The sequence below is a fragment of the Cryptomeria japonica genome, chromosome 1 (assembly GCF_030272615.1).
Source record: "Cryptomeria japonica chromosome 1, Sugi_1.0, whole genome shotgun sequence".
Classification (NCBI taxonomy): Eukaryota; Viridiplantae; Streptophyta; class Pinopsida; order Cupressales; family Cupressaceae; genus Cryptomeria; species Cryptomeria japonica.
In genome coordinates, this window is record NC_081405.1 from 86058795 (window position 1) to 86078636 (window position 19842).

The window sequence follows — 19842 nt, forward strand, 5'->3', positions numbered from 1 at the left end:
CAACACCTAAATCAACACGGATCACTACCGCAACCATCTCCTTCTCTGTTCCTGCTTACTGGTTCACTGTCACTTGGCAGTTTTGCTTTCCAACCCAATTCAATTCAATCTATTACTGGATAGGCTTAACCAGTAGACTTAGATGACATAGCAAGCATAAAAAAATATGGACAAACATGGTTTCCATCAATGACAACACAAATAATTGATCATCAAGCATCATATCATAATCATATCATCACCAACAGTCCATCAATATATCATCACCAATAGTCCTTTAATATATCATCACCAACAGTCCATCAATATATCATCACCAAAATTCCTTTAATATATCATCACCAATAGTCCTTTATCGGTACACCATCATCTCCATCAATTATGCCAACATGCCAACATTCTCCCCCTTTGGCATTGATGGCAACGCCAAAATCTCATCATGAAACTTGTTATGTTTGATGTACATCACTAACTATTTATTTCTCAATTCTTCTCCTTTTCTCTTTATTGATCTTCTTTCCCCTATCATATTTCTTCTCCCCCTTTGAAAACAATGCCAAAGTGCAAATTCATCTTCTGATATCATCTCAACTTCTCCCCCTGAGGAGTAGCCCACTTCTCATCAATCCACGGTGAAATATATTCAATGATTCTACTAGATTGATGCTTCCACATCTTCTTAGTTGACCTTGGGTAGGGGTATAACCCCTAACGTACCTCTGAGATATTCAAAGGTAGACTTAGGTAGAAACTTAGTGAATATATCTGCCAACTGCTCTTTACTTGACACATGCTCCAATCTCACTTTCTTTTCCTACATCTTTTCTCTCAAAAAGTGATACTTCAATTAAATATGTTTATTCCTAGCATGCAATATCGGTTTTTTTGAAATGTTTATAGCACTAGTGTTATCACAATGTATGATCACCAGTTCTCTCATATCGTGCTTGAATCCTTTCAAGATATGTCTCATCCATATAGCTTGTGTACAATTCATTGATGCAGCCACATATTCTGCTTCAGCTGTAGACTGAGATATACAAGTTTGTTTCTTATTGGTCCAAGCTACTAGTCTACCACCTAGAAAGAATGCTCCATCGGTTGTGCTTTTCTGATTATCTACATTCCCTACCCAATCAACACCAGTGAATACCTGCAAAGAAAAATTGCCTCTGTATGGATACCATAATGCATAATCAACTGTCCCTCTAAGATATATGAATATCCTCTTCACTGCTGTCATATGTGTCTCCTTTGATCTCTTATGAAATCTTGCTACTAAACCAACTACATGGGCAATATACAGTCTACTATGAACAACATAATGCAATTTCCCAATCATGGACCTGTATTCCTTCTCATCCACTGAGGGTGAATCATCTTCTTTTGACAATTTGCAACCGGTAACCATAGGTGTTCCAACCAGTTTATAGTCTTCCATTCCAAAGTTCTTTAACACTTCCTTCACATATTTAGACTGACTAATAAAAATTCCACCTTTTAGCTGTTGAAACTACAAACCAATGAAATTTTTATCTACCTAGAAGAGACATCTCAAATTCTTTCTTCATCTCATCTGCAAAAGTCATACTCATATCATTATTTCTTCCAAATATGATGTCATCAACAAATACTTTTGCAATCAACATCTTATCTCCTTCAGTATTCAAATAAATATTGTTGTCCTCACTGGTTCTCTGAAATCCTATCTTTATCAGATGTGCATGAAGTCTTCGAAACCATGCCCTTGGTGCTTGCTTCAATCCATATAATGCCTTATGTAGTTTGCATACCATATCCTTATCTTTTGACAATGCAAACACATCTAGTTGTTCAATATACACCTCTTCTTCAAAAATACCATTCAAAAATGTTGACTTTACATCCATTTGATACACTTCAAAACCTTTAAAAGTTGCAAACACAAGTAGCATATTAACTCCTTCAAGCCTAGTAACCGGTGCAAAGGTCTCTCCATAATCTTCACCTTCTTCTTGTCCATACCCTTTTCATACTATTCTTGCCTTGTTACTAACAACTTATCCATCCTCATTCAACTTGTTTCTAAATACCCATTTTGTACCAATCACATTTTTATCATCAGGTCTAGGAACAAGTGACCAAGTGTTGTTTTTCTCAATCTGATCAAGTTCTTCATTCATTGCATTTAACTAGTCATCATCCTTAAGAGATTCTTTAACTGTCTTCAGTTCAACTATAGAAATCAGACAAGAGCTTTCTCTGATTTTCCTTCTAGTCTGTACTCCAACATTCTTGTCACCTATTATCTGGTCTTCAGAGTGATTTAACCTTACATACCAAGGAATCACTTGTTCCGGTGCAACAACCTCTTCTTGTTCTTTATCTTCTTCATCTACTGGTTGAGCATCTTCATCTACACTATTCTACTCAACATATTTCTATACATTCGGTTCAATAAACACACATTTTTGTTCATCATCTGCTAGATCAGATTTGCTAGTATCATCAGGTTTATCAGAATACTCATCAACTTTTACATTCACACTCTCCACAATCTTCTTTATCCTTTTGTTGTAACACTTGAAAGCTTTGCCCTTAGTGAAGTAGCCAAGAAATGTTCCTTCATCACTCTTAGCATCAAGTTTACCAATATAATCATCTCTTTTTTATAAAACTATAAAGTGGAAAATTGGATCCTAGTGACTCCCCACCTAGGAGAGAGAAATGAAGCCACTAGGATGATTTTCACTTAGGAGGAACTTTACATTCAAAAGAGGGGTTGAATCCGCTAGATCCAAATCTGAGGGAAACAAGGATATGAATTCTGAGTGGATTTCAAGTGGTTGAAGTGTGATTTACCCTCTTTTGTAAATGAGAAAGTTGACTTGTGGACTGTGGAAAAGAGAGAGGAAATGAGTGAAATGTGGGGCTACTAGTTTAGGATCAGGTTGTAACTTTGGATATGTGCTAATTAGACTGATATGGACTGTGGTGGGAACGTACATGGTCCACCACAAAATCTGTGAAATGAAAAGTGTTCTTCCATCTCTACAAATGAAGCCCAAACCTACAATTACAATTGCACACCTACAACCTACCCACAAAAAAGAGAGAGAGAATAGTTGTGGATAGGGGTTTGCCTCAGTCAAACCCTGGTTGAGGAATCAACCTGGAAAGAAAGTAATTGCAAATACTTGAATGTAAACAATGGAGATTTATACCTTGTAGATCTATAACTTGTTGATGATGATTGCTTTGCTTCTTGAATGTATCACAAATATTGTATGAAATGACATGTAACATGACAAAACCCTAACACACACACATGCTTGCAAATGAATGTTGTAATGTTGCTCCCATGGATGAATGAAGAAGACTTGAATGCTTGAATGCTTTATGATGACCTTGAAATCTTGTATCTTCTCCTTATGCTCTCTATCTATCTACCTGTTATCCATCTGTCAATGAATGCGGGTATTGAATTCCCTTTTATACATGCTTCAAGGATTAATTTTCAACCACCAAAGACCAACAAAGAGGAATAACAAAACCTGAAGACAAGAAATGCATAGGAGATTGGGTAGACCGAACATAGGACCACCCTAAGGGGTGAGAAAAGGGGTTCTACGCCCTTGTCCTAGGGGGATAGGGGCACCATGCCCCTGTCTTGCCCAATTTGGGGCCCGGACAGGGTCTAAAGAAGACACAAGACATAAAGGAGGAAGAGAGAAGGGTTGGAAATGTAGAAATAGGTCCCAGTTAAGGAAGGAGATGTCAGCGTCAAGGTGAGGACCCCAAATGTGGTTAAAATTATAGGGGTTGCAATTTTATGACACTACATTTAGCCCCCACTTTAGCAGGAGTATGGCGTACACCACTACTGTCGGTAAAGTAGAAGAAAGAGATAGATGAAGATGAGATATGCAGAGAAAAACCACAAGGAGTATAAGACATCACTAATATAGAGGATAAAAAAGCCCCCAATCTTAGGGTCTTAACTCATGCCAACATATGAAAGAGAACACAAAACAAAAAGGTACAAGACACACAAAACAAATACAAAGGGCAAAAAGACAAACAAAAAGAACAAGACACAAGATGAAAAACTAACTAGCTGAAGAGATCTCAAGCTCAGATGTCTCAACAAATAATTAGGACACAAAGACCAATGCCATCACATCAACATGAGCAACCACATAAAAGAGAAAAGATGACATAATCCATGAACTATCAATAGTAAAACTATGAGTTCATGAGAGGAAGAAGAGAGAGAACATGAATACACACTTTGGTGATCCATGAGAAGAAAAGCGAATAAGAAAGAAACCATGGACATCTCACCCCTAAAAATAGGTGATCCATGGAGAGAAGGACATGGAAAATCTCACCCCTAGAGCTTGCCTAGGTGATCCATGTAAAGAGAGAGAGTGAGAACACCGTTAGTTCCACTCAACATCATGTGCGTGTGTGCAAGTGAGGTTTGAAGCACCTCATTGGAGTCTATGCCTAAGTACGCTACAACCTATATATAATGTATAGTACAAGTCTCAAGAAAGGTATGATATCTCGCTCTAAGAGAATGTGCTCTGGTTCCCGGAATAATCACCCCACATAAAAGAAAAGTGGCATCATCTCGATCTAAGAGATGTGCTCTGGTTCTGAGAATGACCCATTGTACAAGAGAAAAGTGACAACATCTTTCTCTAAGAGGTTTCCCTCTGGTTCCAAGAATGTCTCACTATACAAGACAAGAAGAAGTGAAGACATCTCACTCTACGAGACCATGCTCTGGTTCCAAGAATGACCCACTATACAAAAAGTGACGACATCTTGCTCTTCAAGATTTCCCTCTAGTTCCAAGAATGTCCCATTGTTCAATGCATGAGAGAAGTATAGTACAAAGGAGCAGTGTGGGTGCCCCCCCTTAAGATGTCACCATAGGTTAATGTTGGTATCTTAAGGAAAGAAGAACAAGGATACCTACCTTCATCACAAAGAAGATATCTGCTATGCAATGATGTCATAAATCCAAGCAAGAGAGGGAATACTCTTCAAGAAAGGATAAGATAGTTGAAAAGAGATATCTTGTTGTAAGTGTAAAGGTGATCCTTGGAGGAGAAGAGATATTTGCTCAAAAAGACATCTACCCCCAAGAGGAGTTATCTTAGACAAATATAACATCTTCTAGAACAAGGAAAGAATAAGAATGCAATCCTTCTTCCTATTTCTAGATGAAGGGGATTCTTGATGAGGGATGACTCGCGTTTAGCCCCCAGAGGGATGGTTGGATTTATCATAGATGTACATTACCAAGTGTAAAAGAGGTCATAGTCACTTCTTGTATAAGAGAGAATCCTTAAGCCAATAACCAACTGTAGTCACATAAATCTGTCCACTTAATTAAATGAATATTTAATATTTATTTGATTATTTAACCATCAATTAATAATTAATTAAATTAATATATTTAATTAATTCATCTTAACCCTCTTCTCCTATTAATTAAATAAATTATTTGATTTATTTGATTTAATTCACTTAACAAATTCAGACCATTAATTAAATAAATAAATCATATTTATTTAATTAAATATTCTCTCACATTTAAATAAATTAATATTTATTTAAATTCCCCCAAAATCCCATCTCTCACATTTAAATAAATAAATTATTTATTTAAATCACCTTTATCCTCCACCCACTTGTATTTTCCTACAAATGCAAGTTGCGCAACTATTTTAAATAAATTATTTATTTAAATCACCTTTATCCTCCACCCACTTGCATTTTCCTACAAATGCAAGTTGCACAACTATTTTAAATAAATTATTTATTTAAAAATCCTATTTATCCTCACCCACTTGAAACCTTTAATGGTTTCCCTTAAAGTATTCAAACTTAATGGCTTCTTTCTAGAGTCTTCTCAAGCTTTTAATGGTTTTCCTTAAAGTTTTCAAACTCAATGGCTTCCTTCTATAGTCTTCTTAAGCCTTTAATGGTTTCCCTTAAAGTCTTCAAACTTAATGGCTTCCCTTAAAGTCTTCTTAAGACTTTAATGGTTTCCCTTAAAGTCTTCAAATTTAATGGCTTCCTTCTAAAGTCTTCTCAAACCTTTAATTGTTTCCCTTAAAAGAAGATCACTTCCAAAAACAAAGTATTCATCCAACCAAACATTTCTCAAAACAACCAAACACATCAAAAACAAAGTGCAAACAACAAAAGTATCAAAAATTTATGACCATTCTTCACATCTTGCGAAAGAAGAAGCGTCATCAGAATATCAACTTGAAAAGAAGACCATTAAGCTCAAAGGCTTTGATCAAAAGGAGGAAATTCTTCTATATAAATAGACAAATCTTTGTCTCACATAGAATTTTTCTGCATCACATGCGTCTCTACCTTCAAGGCAAAACAAATGAATTTGATTTAGAGACATTGAATTGTAGAGCTTTTATGCAATATAGAGCTCTGAGTATCAAAAAAACCAAGGAGGTAAGATTAATCCCAACTTTTTCCCAAACATCTGTATCACATACAACGTAGCTCGAGAAATACCACCAACACCCGAAAGGGAAGAGGTAGAGTTTGTCCCATTTGTGACACAAAGCTTTTATTGAAGTTAAAAAAAAATTTCATCCATTATCTTACTCATACATCATCACTTCATCATCAATCCATTCCAACTCTCAAAACATTAAGAGGTTCTTGTCCCAAGTTCTTTTTTTGGATATTGCTTGAATCAAATGCATCACATCACTTTTTAGATTGTTTCTACATCTAGGATAAGCTCATCCTAAGAGACACATCTACGCAGGTTAAAACTAGTTCATGAGTGAATCCTCTCATTACTAGGTAGTTAAATCTGTAACACATCTCAGATTTCTCTACACCTTATCACATCCAACCTTATCAGAAACAAACAAGCAATTCAAAAAATGAATTTCGGTTACATCTACCTTAAAAGTGCTAGAGATCTACATGCAACACCATTCACCAACCATCAATCTTTCATTTCATCAACAACTCATCATCATTTTCACACAACTTCAATAAAAGCTTGTAAACAAAATGGCCCAAACCCGATCACAATCAAGGCAACGAGAAATAGAAATGGAAGAAGAAGAAGAGGAAAATCTCAATGAATTTCAAGAAGCACTTGGAGGAAATGCAAATGATGAAAACCTAAGTACTCCTACTCCTGCAACAATAGAAAGGGCCCAACATAACCCTCTCTTTAACAGACTTTTTGACGAAATACTCAGGAGCAATGCGGATGCTCACTTCTTAAAGCTCGCTCAAGAAGGAGAAAAACTCCCCTCTGACTTTGATCTTGCCCAATTAAGACAGGCATCAGAAAGACAAAGTCACCATGAAGAGGAAAGAGGTAGAGATCCCATCAGATATAACATTCCTCGAGGTAACCCACCACCTCCTCCTCCAAATGAAATGGAGATGTTGCGGCAACAATTCGAGAATCTCGCCCAACAACTTCATAGTGGTGTCAAAACTAACCAATTCTCACTCAATGACATCTGTCCCTATCCTTTTGATAGGAATCTTTATATGCCACCCTTTCCACAAGGATTCAAAACACCCAAATTCAAAAAATATAGAGGAAAGGGAGATCCTCATGATCATGTCAGAGAATTTCATTCCGCTTGTCTCGAAGTGGCATATGAAGACACATACCTAATGTGCCTTTTTCCCCAAAGCTTGGGAGGAACAACCACATCATGGTTTTCCCGACTATCAGGTGGCATTAGAACATTTGAGGAACTCATCCAGAAATTCCTAGCTCATCACTCTCATAACATTGAACGCGACATCACCATGGCTGATCTGTGCAACACTAAACAAAAACCAGGTGAACTATTCTCAGTATTCCTGCAATGATGGCATTAAATGTGTAGCAGACATTCTCTTTAGTTACCTAAATGAGAACTAGTGGAAATATTCATTTCCAACTTAAACGAAGAAATGGAATTTCACCTAGATGTCAAAGACACTGACTCTTTTAATGATATGATCACCAAGGGTTTGAAATGTGAAAGGGCACTTATCAAGAAAGGACTTATCAAAATCTATAATGAACCAAAGGATAGTCCTCGCCCACACTTCAATAGTGATAAACCCAACTTCTGGAACAAAAACAAGAATATCGTCAACGATGGGGTCGTGGATGCCAGGACTATGCAAACTGCACAATCTGTGGTTCAGTTTGCAGGACAGAATCCTCCACCTCAGAATAACACAAATGTTCCTACCAATCAAGGTCGCATCACATCTCATGATGAACTAAGACCTCATCAGCAAAAACAAAAACGCACATACACTCCCTTAGGGGAACCCATTGAAACAGTATTGTGACAACTCATTTCTCAAAATTTGGTCACTCTCCCTAAAACATCAAACTATGAACCTCAGGTCAAACCTGCATGGTGGTGAGATATTGAACACTACGATTTCCACCAAGGGAGAGGACACAAGACAAGTAATTGTCATCGATTGAAAGATCTTATTCAGGATCTTATTGACCGAGGAGAAATTGAAATAGGACATGACCCAAAAACAACAAATAATGATCATTTGATGTTCAAAAATCCACTTCCATCACAAGAACAAAGGGGTCCTTCCACTTCCAGACGAGGCACTGATACCACAGATTATACACAGGCTGTGTATAATTACATTGTAAATCATCTGTATGATGCTAGTGAACAAGTTGCAACTATAACCTTCAAAAATCCCAACTCAAATTGCAATGTTGTTACATGTCATGGTAAGGTTACCATAAAGGCAGCTCCACAAGGCACCACCTCCATCCCAAAGCAATACAATCTTGTGGAACAATTAGACAAAACCCCTGCGCTTATATCCATTTTAGAGCTATTGCGCCTATCACCATCTCATAAAACTATCTTGGATCAAGCACTCCAAGAGGCGTTAGTCCCTGCAAATCTGAATACAGACCAATTTCAAGCCATGGTTGGAAGTCTAAAGTCATCACCTTGTCTCACTTTTTCCGAAAGTGACAACACTTCCTTCCAGCAACCTCATAACGCTTCGCTACACATTGAAGGCTTTATCAACCAGCACAAGATCAAGTGAGTCTTGATCGATAATGGAGCAGGCTTAAATATTTGTACACTACAATTGGTCACAACATTGGGATATGCCATAGAATCAGTGGATCCTTGCAAGAAGATCACAATCAAAGCCTATGACGATGTAGAGTGTTCATCCAAAGGAGCTGTGGTACTCCCAATCCGAGTGGGCCCTGTGGTAAAACACATCATCTGTTAGGTTCTGGACCTTCCTTTTCCATACAATCTATTGTTAGGAAGACCTTGGATACATGCCATGAAAGCCGTTCCATCTACCTACCATCGATGTATCAAGTTCCCACATAACGGTGTAGAGATCACAATCCTGGGCGATGCAAATCCCTTTGCGTATTGCCATAATATCAGCCATCAACCAGAGATTACCATTCCTAATAATAGAGAAGCCATTTCCTCCACATCATATATAAGTCCCGCCTCTCTTGCCAGTTTGAACACCACTATACCAAAGCAAGAAAAGCTTAAGATGAAAATAGCATAGGAAGGTCCTGGGGAATACAACTTGAGTCAACTCTTTTGTGTGGGACAAATTCCCACTTCTCCTAGAACACATGGTAAACCACATAAGTTACTCTAGCAACCACTAATCACGCTAGCATGTGCTTTGATGCCTTTCATCCTTGGAAAGAGTCAAGAAGAAGAAAACCAAGATGAGGACTTAGCGGAATGGATCTATAAAGATCCCATCACCACTGATATACCACAAGTTAAGCTTCCTACAGATCAATATAGCAAAGGTCTTCTCATTATGCAAAGAATGGGGTATGATGGTCAGAGTGCTTTGGGATGTTGCAAATAAGGACGACATGAACCTCTGCTGTCAGAATTAAAGCCCAAAGGTAATACAGGCCTAGGCTTTGAAAAAGAGATCTTTCCTAAACTCAAATTCAAAGGAAAAACCAGCAAACCATTATGTCAGCCTATTGCAAAGAGGACACCTTTCATTATCAAAGCAACATCGAGCACCATCACAACTACCCCACAGAGGCTCAGAATCCCAACACAACCATCACCAATGCCACTCATCCCAGCAAACGAACCCGTAATCCCATCAACAGCACCATTAGTAGCAGCAATTGTATCAAAACCCACAGCAACATCTATGGCACCAGCAGTTCCAATAGAAGCCACTGAGTCAACACTACCGATACTCCCTATACCATATTCTTTTATCCCCTTCGACCTTCCTGCAGCACCAATCACTACAAAGGTACATCAACCAATCACACCTGCAGTATTTAACTCAAAAGACATCCCAGTATGGTATAGTAATCGTATGCTGGAAAGTGACTCAGAGACCGACTCACATGAGTGGGATTTTGATTCTGTACAGCTTAACACTTCAAATGAGGAAGATGCATCACTACCTCCGCCACACAAAGATATCCCTGTTTATGGAGAAGCACAGATAAAGACCACTTGGGTTCCTGAACTGGAAACATCTTCCACAGACCCTACGTCTCATCCTATACCTGATTCTGACAGGGAGAGTACCATTAACGACCTTCACCATAACGTCTTAACCCTCACTGATACATCTAACGCACTTAACCTAATCGATGAAGTAATGCCCATTATCCACCCTAAACTCATCGAATGGAACCAACCAAATCCCCCATGTCTTGACTTCTTCCAAAATGATGACGCCATCATTGACTTTTTAGAATTAAGGGATAACCTACCAAGCGGGGATCACAAAGCTGGATTCACCATAGAACTAAATAGCGCAACATACTTCGAGGTGGATGTCAAACCCTTCAGTTGCAAAAATATCATAATAAAACATGGATCTTCTAGTAAAAACCATACTATGGCACTATTTGATCCAACAAAAGTAAAAAGAAAGAGCGTATCCAATGGTGAAAACCTCTCTGAGGCACCTGAGGATGAAGGGTTTGACATCCTCCCTCCTAGTACACAACAAGAATGATCAACGATTCTCATCAAGGAAACCAAAGAATACAATGTGGGGACTCTTGAAAATCCTCATCTCATACATCTGGCATCTCTTCTCACTCCAGAGGAATGGCCTAAATTTATAGAGTTCTTTCAACAACATCAGATCAACTTTGCATGGTCATATGCAGACATGCCTGGGCTTGATCTTGGTTTTGTCATGCATCACCTCACCATAGCAAAAGGAGCCAAACCTGTCAAGCAAAAGCTTTGCAAGATGCATCCTCAGATTGCAGTGCTAGTCAAAACAGAACTCAAGAAACTCCTAGATGTTGGTTTCATTAGACCAATTGATTATGCAGATTGGATCTCCAACATTGTTCCTATTGGCAAACCAAAAGGGGGCATCCACATTTGTACCAACTTCAGAGATCTGAATAAGGTATGTCCTAAGGATGACTTCCCCCTACCAAATATCGACATCATAGTAGACCTAACAGTAGGACATGCCATGCTTTCACTCATGGATGGCTTTTCAGGATACAATCAGATAAAGATCGCACCAGAAGATCAACATAAGACAACCTTCACATGTCCATGGGGCACATACTGCTGGAATGTAATGCCTTTTGGTCTAAAGAATGCAGGAGCGACCTATCAATGAGAAATGACTACTATCTTTCATGATATGATGCATACCATAATGGAAGATTATGTTGATGACTTATTAGCAAAATCACTCACTAGAGAAGGTCATTTGGACATATTAGAGAGAATCTTTGATAGACTGGAACAATATCATGTTCGACTCAACCTAAAGAAATGTGTCTTTGGAGTAACCTCCAGGAAACTTCTAGGATACATTGTCTCAAGAAAAGGCATTGAGGTCGATCCAGCAAAGGTTAAGGCAATCATGGACATGCCACCTCCAAAGAATATCAGTCAACTAAGGACACTACAAGGATGGCTCCAATCTATCCATAGATTCATCGCACAACTAGCTGATAAGTGTCACCCATTCACACACCTGCTACACAAGAACATCCGCTTTCAGTGGGATGCCTGATGCCAACAAGCATTTTAGACGCTTAAAGACTATCTCATGAATACACCATTGTTGATCCCACCAGATCCATGTAGACCGCTGTTACTCTATATCTCAACGACAAGTACAACATTGGGTGTACTACTGGCACAACATAATATAGAAGGAAAAGAGTGTGTTGTTTACTACATCTCTCACACACTGGTGGGCTATGAACTCAATTACACACCTATTGAGCGAGCTTGCCTAGCAGTAATCCTGGCAGCCACTAAACTGAGGCACTATCTGTTAACACACAAGGTACAACTCATTGCAAAGATTGATCCACTCAAGTATTTACTCAGTAAAGCAACATTGACAGGTGGCTTGGCCAAATGGGTGATGATTCTAAGTGAATTTGACATCGAGTATGTGGACCATAAGGCTATCAAAGGGTAGGTCATTGCAGATCAGTTGGATGATGCACCACTCATAAATGAGCATCCTCTCATTTCCAATTTTCTAGATGAAGAGATATTCATGATCACAACAGCACAACCATGGAAACTATACTTTGATGGTTCATACACTAGGCATGGCTCGGGGGCAGGCATTCTATTTATCACACCTCAAGGTGACAGCATCCCAAAGTCTTACAAGCTCACATTTCCATGCACTAACAACATAGCAGAGTATGAGGCCTTGATCATAGGACTCAGGCTAGCCGTACAATGGAAGTTACAAGAACTACAAGTATATGGCGACTCACAACTGGTCATTCGACAAGCAACTAATGAATATCAGACCAAGGATGATAAACTCATGCCATATAAGCAAATGGTGGACAATCTAAAGTCATCATTTACTACAATTTCTTTTGAACAAATACCTAGAGATCAGAATCGAGCTACTAACGCTATGGCTACCATCGCATCTCTCCTAGATCTTCCACAAAATTCAACACGCTATGAGTTCTTGGTAGAACAGCTTTGGATCCCTACTTATGATATCCCGAAATCTGAGACAATATGTCAGCTTGTCGGTTCTGACTCCCCATGGTATGGTGAATTCTACACCTATCTCCGCGATCACACCCTACCTCTTGACCAATCAAATAACCAACGTAAAACCTTCTTTCGCCAAACTGCTCGATATACCATTATTGTTGAGACCCTATACTGATGCAGTCTTGATGGTACTCTCCTTCGATGTCTGGAACAAGATGAGATAACAAAGGCCTTGGAAGAGGTACATGAAGGAATTTGTGGAACCCATGCAAGTGGTCCATCACTAGCCAAGAAACTCCTACGCAATGGATACTATTGGCCATCTATGGAAAAGGACTCCTACTACTTTGTTAGGAAGTGCAAGAAATGCCAAGTTCATGGCGACCCGATACATGCACCAACATAGGAATTGCAATCAATCACAACACCATGGCCTTTTTGTCAATGGGGTCTTGACCTTGTGGGTAAAATCCATCCATCTTCATCTAATGGCCATAAATTTATTATTATCGCCACTGAATACTTCACAAAGTGGATCGAAGCTATTCCACTTACCCAATTCACCGGCAAACAGATCGCCTAATTCATCCTCAATTACATCATCTGTCGGTATGGTGTACCCATTTCCATCATCACAGATAATGGTCTTCCTTTCAAAAATCAGGATGTCCGTGAACTTTGTGAGAAATTTCATATCCAACACCGCTTTTCCACCCCCTATTACCCACAAGGCAATGGTCAAGCTGAAGCATCAAACAAGAACATATTGAGGATCCTAAAAAAGACAGTCAATGATGCTGGCCGTGATTGGCATGTTCAAATAAATCTAGCACTATGGGCATATCAAACTAACATTCGAACGATAACACTGATTGAATGCCAACTAAGTGCTCCAAGAACATGTTGCCCTTTATGAATAGGTAGATGGCGATTCGCGGAGCTCTGGTGCGAGCTAGGGCCCGCGTGCCCTAGCTTGTTTTCCCTGATTTCTGTGCGCGCCGGTGACTGGGTTTTGCTCACGGGGGGGGTTTTCTGGGTTCGCAAGGGTCTGGAGGGGGTTGGACAGGGGTTTAATCTCCTCTTTTCTGTGGTTGGGTGTTTTTCTGGCCGCCGTCTGGTGTGAGGGTCTCTTGGACGGGGGGCTCGAGGTCGTTTGGGCATTTGGGCCGACTGCCTTGCCTCTCTCCTTATTTTGTTTGGTACGTGGGCTCTTTTTTCCATGAAGAATCAGGGCCTTGCTTCTTCCCTTGATTTGGAGATGGTAGATCCATCCTCTTTGATGCATGCCAGTAACAAGGATCGGACTGAGTTTCCCCCTTCTGGGGAGGGTACCTCCTCGTCAAAAGGGTCTTTTCGAATTAAAAAAGTTAATGGATGTTTGGAAAGATCGGAAGATAGACTAGTTTTGGTTATTCAACCTGAGCAGGTTTTAGAAGATGTTGACTACTAGGGAAAGCATGCTCTTATATGCAAATTTTTGGGCCTTCGTCTCTCTCTTCCTGTGTTGGAGTCCTGGGCACGTCGGGTTTGGAACCCTGAAGGAGATATGGAGATTCTTTTAGCGGCTAATAACTACTTCCTGGTTATTTTTTCAAGCATAGCAGACAGGAATAGGGCTTTTGAGGGTGGCCCTTATTTCTTTAACCAAGTTGGGCTCTTCATCAAGCCTTGGCATATGGGCTTCAACTTTGCAGAAGAGATCCCGTCGCGGGTGCCTGTGTGGGTTCGTTTGCCGAGGCTTCCGTTGGAATTTTGGAGGGAAGATATCCTCCACTCAATCTCTTTACTTCTTTGGAAACCTGTTGGATCGGCTTCACAGACTCAAGATCATAAGGTAATCTCCTTTGCTCACATTTGTGTTGAAGTTGATTTGAATAATCCACTACCAGACTCTATAGAAATTTGCATGGGTTCTTCCTCCTGGATTCAGCAACTAGATTATGAAACCCTCCCATTCAGATGCAGAATTTGCCATGAATATGGTCACCTTCATCGCAGATGCTCCAGATTGAATTCTTCCCCCTTGCCTACCTCTGAACCTCCTAGGTTGAACAAGGGGAAAGCCCCAGTGTCTGATGGGCCTGTTGATAAGGAGGGATTTACCCCAGTTAAATCCCGTAATAAAGGCAAAGGCAAGAAGAGACCTTGGATGGATAGACAGAATGATGGCACATTTAACAGGTTTGAGGTTCTGGATAGCGTAGTCCAAGAAGATGGTATTCTAACTGAGCTTTCTTCTGGGGTTAAGGGTCAAGTAGAGAATCAAGAGGTGGTCACAAGGAAGGAGGAGCCGATTCCATCGTCAGGGGTTCAACAGGTTTGTCAATCGGCTTTGGACTTGCTCTCTCATGTTCAGAATATTGGTGGCCTCCAGGAGTCACAGATTATGGTGGGTAATGCTAGCTTGGCTCCTTGTCCAGAAGCTTTGAAGGCATCTGCGGATCCTGTGAAGGGTGCTAAGGCTCCTCCTGCCTTAGGCTTGCATCAAAAACATTTTAAAAAGGGGCCTCTAGATAAGCAGTCAAGGAGTGGAAGGAAGACTGATCAAGAGAAGGTCAAGATTATGGGGGATACTTTGGTTGAGTCTGGGTCTGTGAAACCCATTGATTCCCACTTCTCCCACCCCCCTAAATGATAGTCTTATCTTGGAATGTAAGGGGGTTGAGCAGCATCCCCAGACAAAAGGCTGTTCGCAGATTAATCGAGTCTCAGGCTCCGGATGTGGTATTCATTCAGGAAACCAAGCTTTCAGTGGATGGTTTGAATAATTGTGCTCTGCGTATCTGGCCCCAAGGCTACTGGCAGGGGGTGGGGGCGTTGGGCAGTTCTGGGGGGGTGGCTTGCTTTTGGAACCCGAGGAAAGTCTCCCCCTTATGGTGGGTCTCTAGTCGGTCTTCTATCTCTATGGTTGCCTCCATTTTCGAAACTGGCGAAAGATGTCTTTTCTCCAATATTTATGCTCCTACTGATCTTCTAGGTAACACACACCTTTGGGATCATATCAATTTTGTCCGTTCTCTGGACCCGTTTCTCCCATGGATTTTGGCTGGTGACTTTAATGCTGTTATTAGTATGGATGAAAAATGAGGAGGGTTAGCCAGGCTTGATCCTTCCACTCTTTTGCTCAGAGATAATATTGGTCTCCTCAACCTTGTTGATGTGAAGCCAATCAATGGAGTTTTTACTTGGAATAATAGGCGATGTGGTGATGAGGCTATCTCAGAACGGCTTGATAGATTTCTAGTTTCCTATTATTGGATGAGTAGCAGGTGGACTACCAGTTCTGATATCCTGGATTGGAGGGGATCTGATCACTGGCCCATCAAACTTTGTGTCTCCTCTTATGGGGTCACCAAAAATCCGTCCTTCAAATTTCAATTGATGTGGTTACGGGATCACTCTCTTCGGGATCTGGTGCTGGATTGGTGGTACAAAGGGCTTCCTGCTCATGGGAGGGCCATGTACACTTTTTGCAAACGGCTCCAACATGTGAAATATAGGCTTAAGAGGTGGAATAAACAACGTTTTGGGAATTTGCATGCTCAGAAACTTGCTGCTCAGTCCAAGCTGGATAGTGTCACTCGTCAGATTCGAGACCATGGGCTGTCCTCTGATCTTTTGTATGCTGAGTCCTTGGCCCTTAAGGACTTAGAAGAGTGGGAGCTTCGGGAGGAGATTTTCTAGAAGCAAAAATCTCGTATTGATTGGCTTCAGGAGGGGGATAGGAACACATATTTCTTCCATAACTCGGTCAAGGCCTGTAGGCAGGGGAGCTCCTTTTCCATGCTTGTCTCGAGTGATGGGACCCAACTCTCGTCCTATGGTGAAATTTCGAGGGAAGCTGTCAACTATTTTTCTAATCTTTTTACTAGGGAGAATATTGCTGCTAGAGCCGAGGAGAGGGCTATCTTGGATTCTATTCCTTGCTTGGTCTCAGATGAGATGAATGGGGCTCTTTTGGGTCCAATATTGATGCTTGAATTGGAGAAGGTTGTGTTTAGTATGAAAAAAGGCAAAGCTCCCGGCCCAGATGGATTTCCGATTGAGTTCTTCCAGGAATTTTGGGAAATAATAAAGTTTGATCTCCTTGAGGTGGTTCAGGAATCCCTTAGGAACAAACAAATGCTTAAGTCTCTGAATTCTACTTTTCTAGCTCTCATACCTAAGAAGGAGGGGGCTAATCGGATGGATCAATTCAGGCCTATTGCTTTATGCAATGTTGTCTACAAGATCATCACCAAATTGATTGCTGAGAGACTCAAACCTCTCCTTGGTGCTTTGATTTCTGCTGAGCAGGGAGGCTATGTGGAAGGGAGACAAATCTTGGATGGTGTCGTGATTGCTACGGAGGTTATTCACTCTATGGCTTCCTCTAAGGAGAGGGCGATGTTCATTAAGCTTGACATGGCTAAAGCTTATGATCGGGTGAGCTGGGAGTTCCTTCAGAATATCCTCTTGGCCTTTGGATTTAAAGAGGAATGGGTGAGTTGGGTTCTCAGTTGTGTTACCTCATCCTCCTTCTCCATTCTCATTAATGGGGAATCTTCAGATTGGTTTAGTGCTTCTTGGGGACTCCGGCAAGGGGACCCTCTTTCCCCTTATCTTTTCATTATCATGGCGGAAGGTCTTGGTAGATTTATTAAATCTCAGGTGCGACAGGGTCGTATTCATGGCTGGAGCTGGAACAATGATCTCCCTCCCTGTTCTCACCTTCAATTTGTGGATGATACTACATTGATGGGCTTGGCTAGAGTTAGTGAGGTAGTGAATTTCAGGAGAACTTTAGACATCTACTTGAAAGCTGCTGGTCAGAGTATTAATGATGATAAATCTTCCATTTATTTCTTTAATACTCCTCATCTCATTCAGTACAGGATTGCCAGGATTCTTAGATTCCAAATTGGATCTCTTCCCCTGATGTACCTAGGGATTCCTTTGGCTTTGGGACCCCAACAAAGAGGTTTTTGGCAGGGGATTTTGGATAAGTTCCGGAGTAAGGTTAGTCATTGGACTTACAGATGGCTCTCTTCTGCTGGTAGAGTGCTTCTCCTTAAAACTGTGGTGCAAGCTCTCCCTATTTATAGGTGTTGTGTGCAGATTCCTCCTGCCTCCTTTATGAGGGAGTTTGATGCTCTTTCCCGGCAATTCCTTTGGTCGGGAAACCTTCTTTCTTCGAAGTGGAGTTTAGTCAAGTGGGAATCTGTCTGTAGGCCGAAGCATGCTGGGGGCCTTGGCCTTAGGTCTGTGGCTCTTATGGTTTCGGCTTTGGCGGCTAAGCTATACTGGAGATGGTGCAACAACCAGGATCAGGAGTGGGCCAAGATTCTTTCTTTCAAGTATGTTCTTGGGGTTGAGAGTCAGGAAGTGCCACGGATTGCTCTGTTGGGCAAAGGTTCTTGCATATGGGATATTCTTAAGAAGGGAGCTTAGCTTGTTAGGAATGGTCTCTTCTGGATCTGTAATAATGGATCTGATGCTCTTTTTTGGTTGGACTCTTGGGATGGTCACCCTCCCATCCTATCTAGTTTCCCTCAGCTTCTACCTCTTTGCCAAATGTTCTCTGATGCTGGGTGGATTAAGGTGGAGCATTTTAAAACTGTTAAGCGTATTGGTCATCTGGAGGTGTCTTGCCGGAAGGATCCGCAAGAGTGGCCTGTGGGCGGTTCTGAGGAGGATCGGGCAGCTTTGTGTAAGGTCTTGGAAGGCAGGCTATGCAGCTCTCTGAAGGAGAGGGACAAATTGGCTTGGAGTCCTAGCCCAAAAGGTAATTATACTGTTGCTCAAGGCTATGCTGTGCTTGATAGGAATTTACATGGTCCTGCTGAGGTGCCTTGGTGGAGAAAGGTCTGGAACAACTTTTCTTGGCCCAAGTGTAACTTCTTTTTATGGTTGGTTGCCCAGAGGAAATGTCTCACTTGGGAGAACTTTCGTAAAAGGGGGTTTCAGGGACCTTCCATTTGTGTTCTTTGTTTGAGCAGTGAAGAATGCTCTTCCCACTTGTTCTTCCATTGCCCCTACTCGCATGAGCTTTGGCATAGATGGTGGGAGGCTTGGCATCATGGTTTCATTCATGCTTCCTCCCTTATTGAGTTTTGGAAGAGTCTGGGCAGGCCTCCTGCGAAGACTCCTTTTCTTCAGGTGGCCTAGTTCATTGGGCCTAGTTTCATCCTTTGGAACCTTTGGCTGGAAAGAAACCGTAGAGTTTTTTGTGATTCCAGATTGGATAGCGGTCAACTGTGGACAAAGATTATCAGTAGGCTTCAGGAGACTATTCATGCTAAATGTGATATGTCCGTAAGCATTGATCCTGGAGATGTTGCGGTTGTGCGAGATCTGAGCTTATGTGCTAATAGTAGGGGTTGCTCTGCTAATATTATGACCCGTCGTGTCAAGAAATGGGTCTGTCGTGATGGGAGATGGGCACCTCCTCCTGATGGGGTCCTGAAGATTAATACGGATGGATCTTCTCGGGGGAATCCTGGGCATGCTGGTATTGGGGGCATTGGTAGAAGTAAAGATGGTGATGTTGTTTTTTGCTTCTCTGTCTACAAAGGGCTTTACTCTAATAACCTGATGGAGGCCCTGGCTATCAAAACTGCTGTTGAGCGGGGTTGCTCTCTTGGCTGGAGGAGGATTATCTGTGAGTCTGACTCTCAGATTGTTGTGGGTATGTTGAACAACCAGAGGTTGGATGGTGTTAGTTGGCATTTAGCTTTGATGGTCAGACAGATTTTAAGTGTATGTAGCTCCTTGGAATCTGTCTCTTTCTGTCACATCCCTAGAGAATGGAATACCATGGCTGACTGCTTGG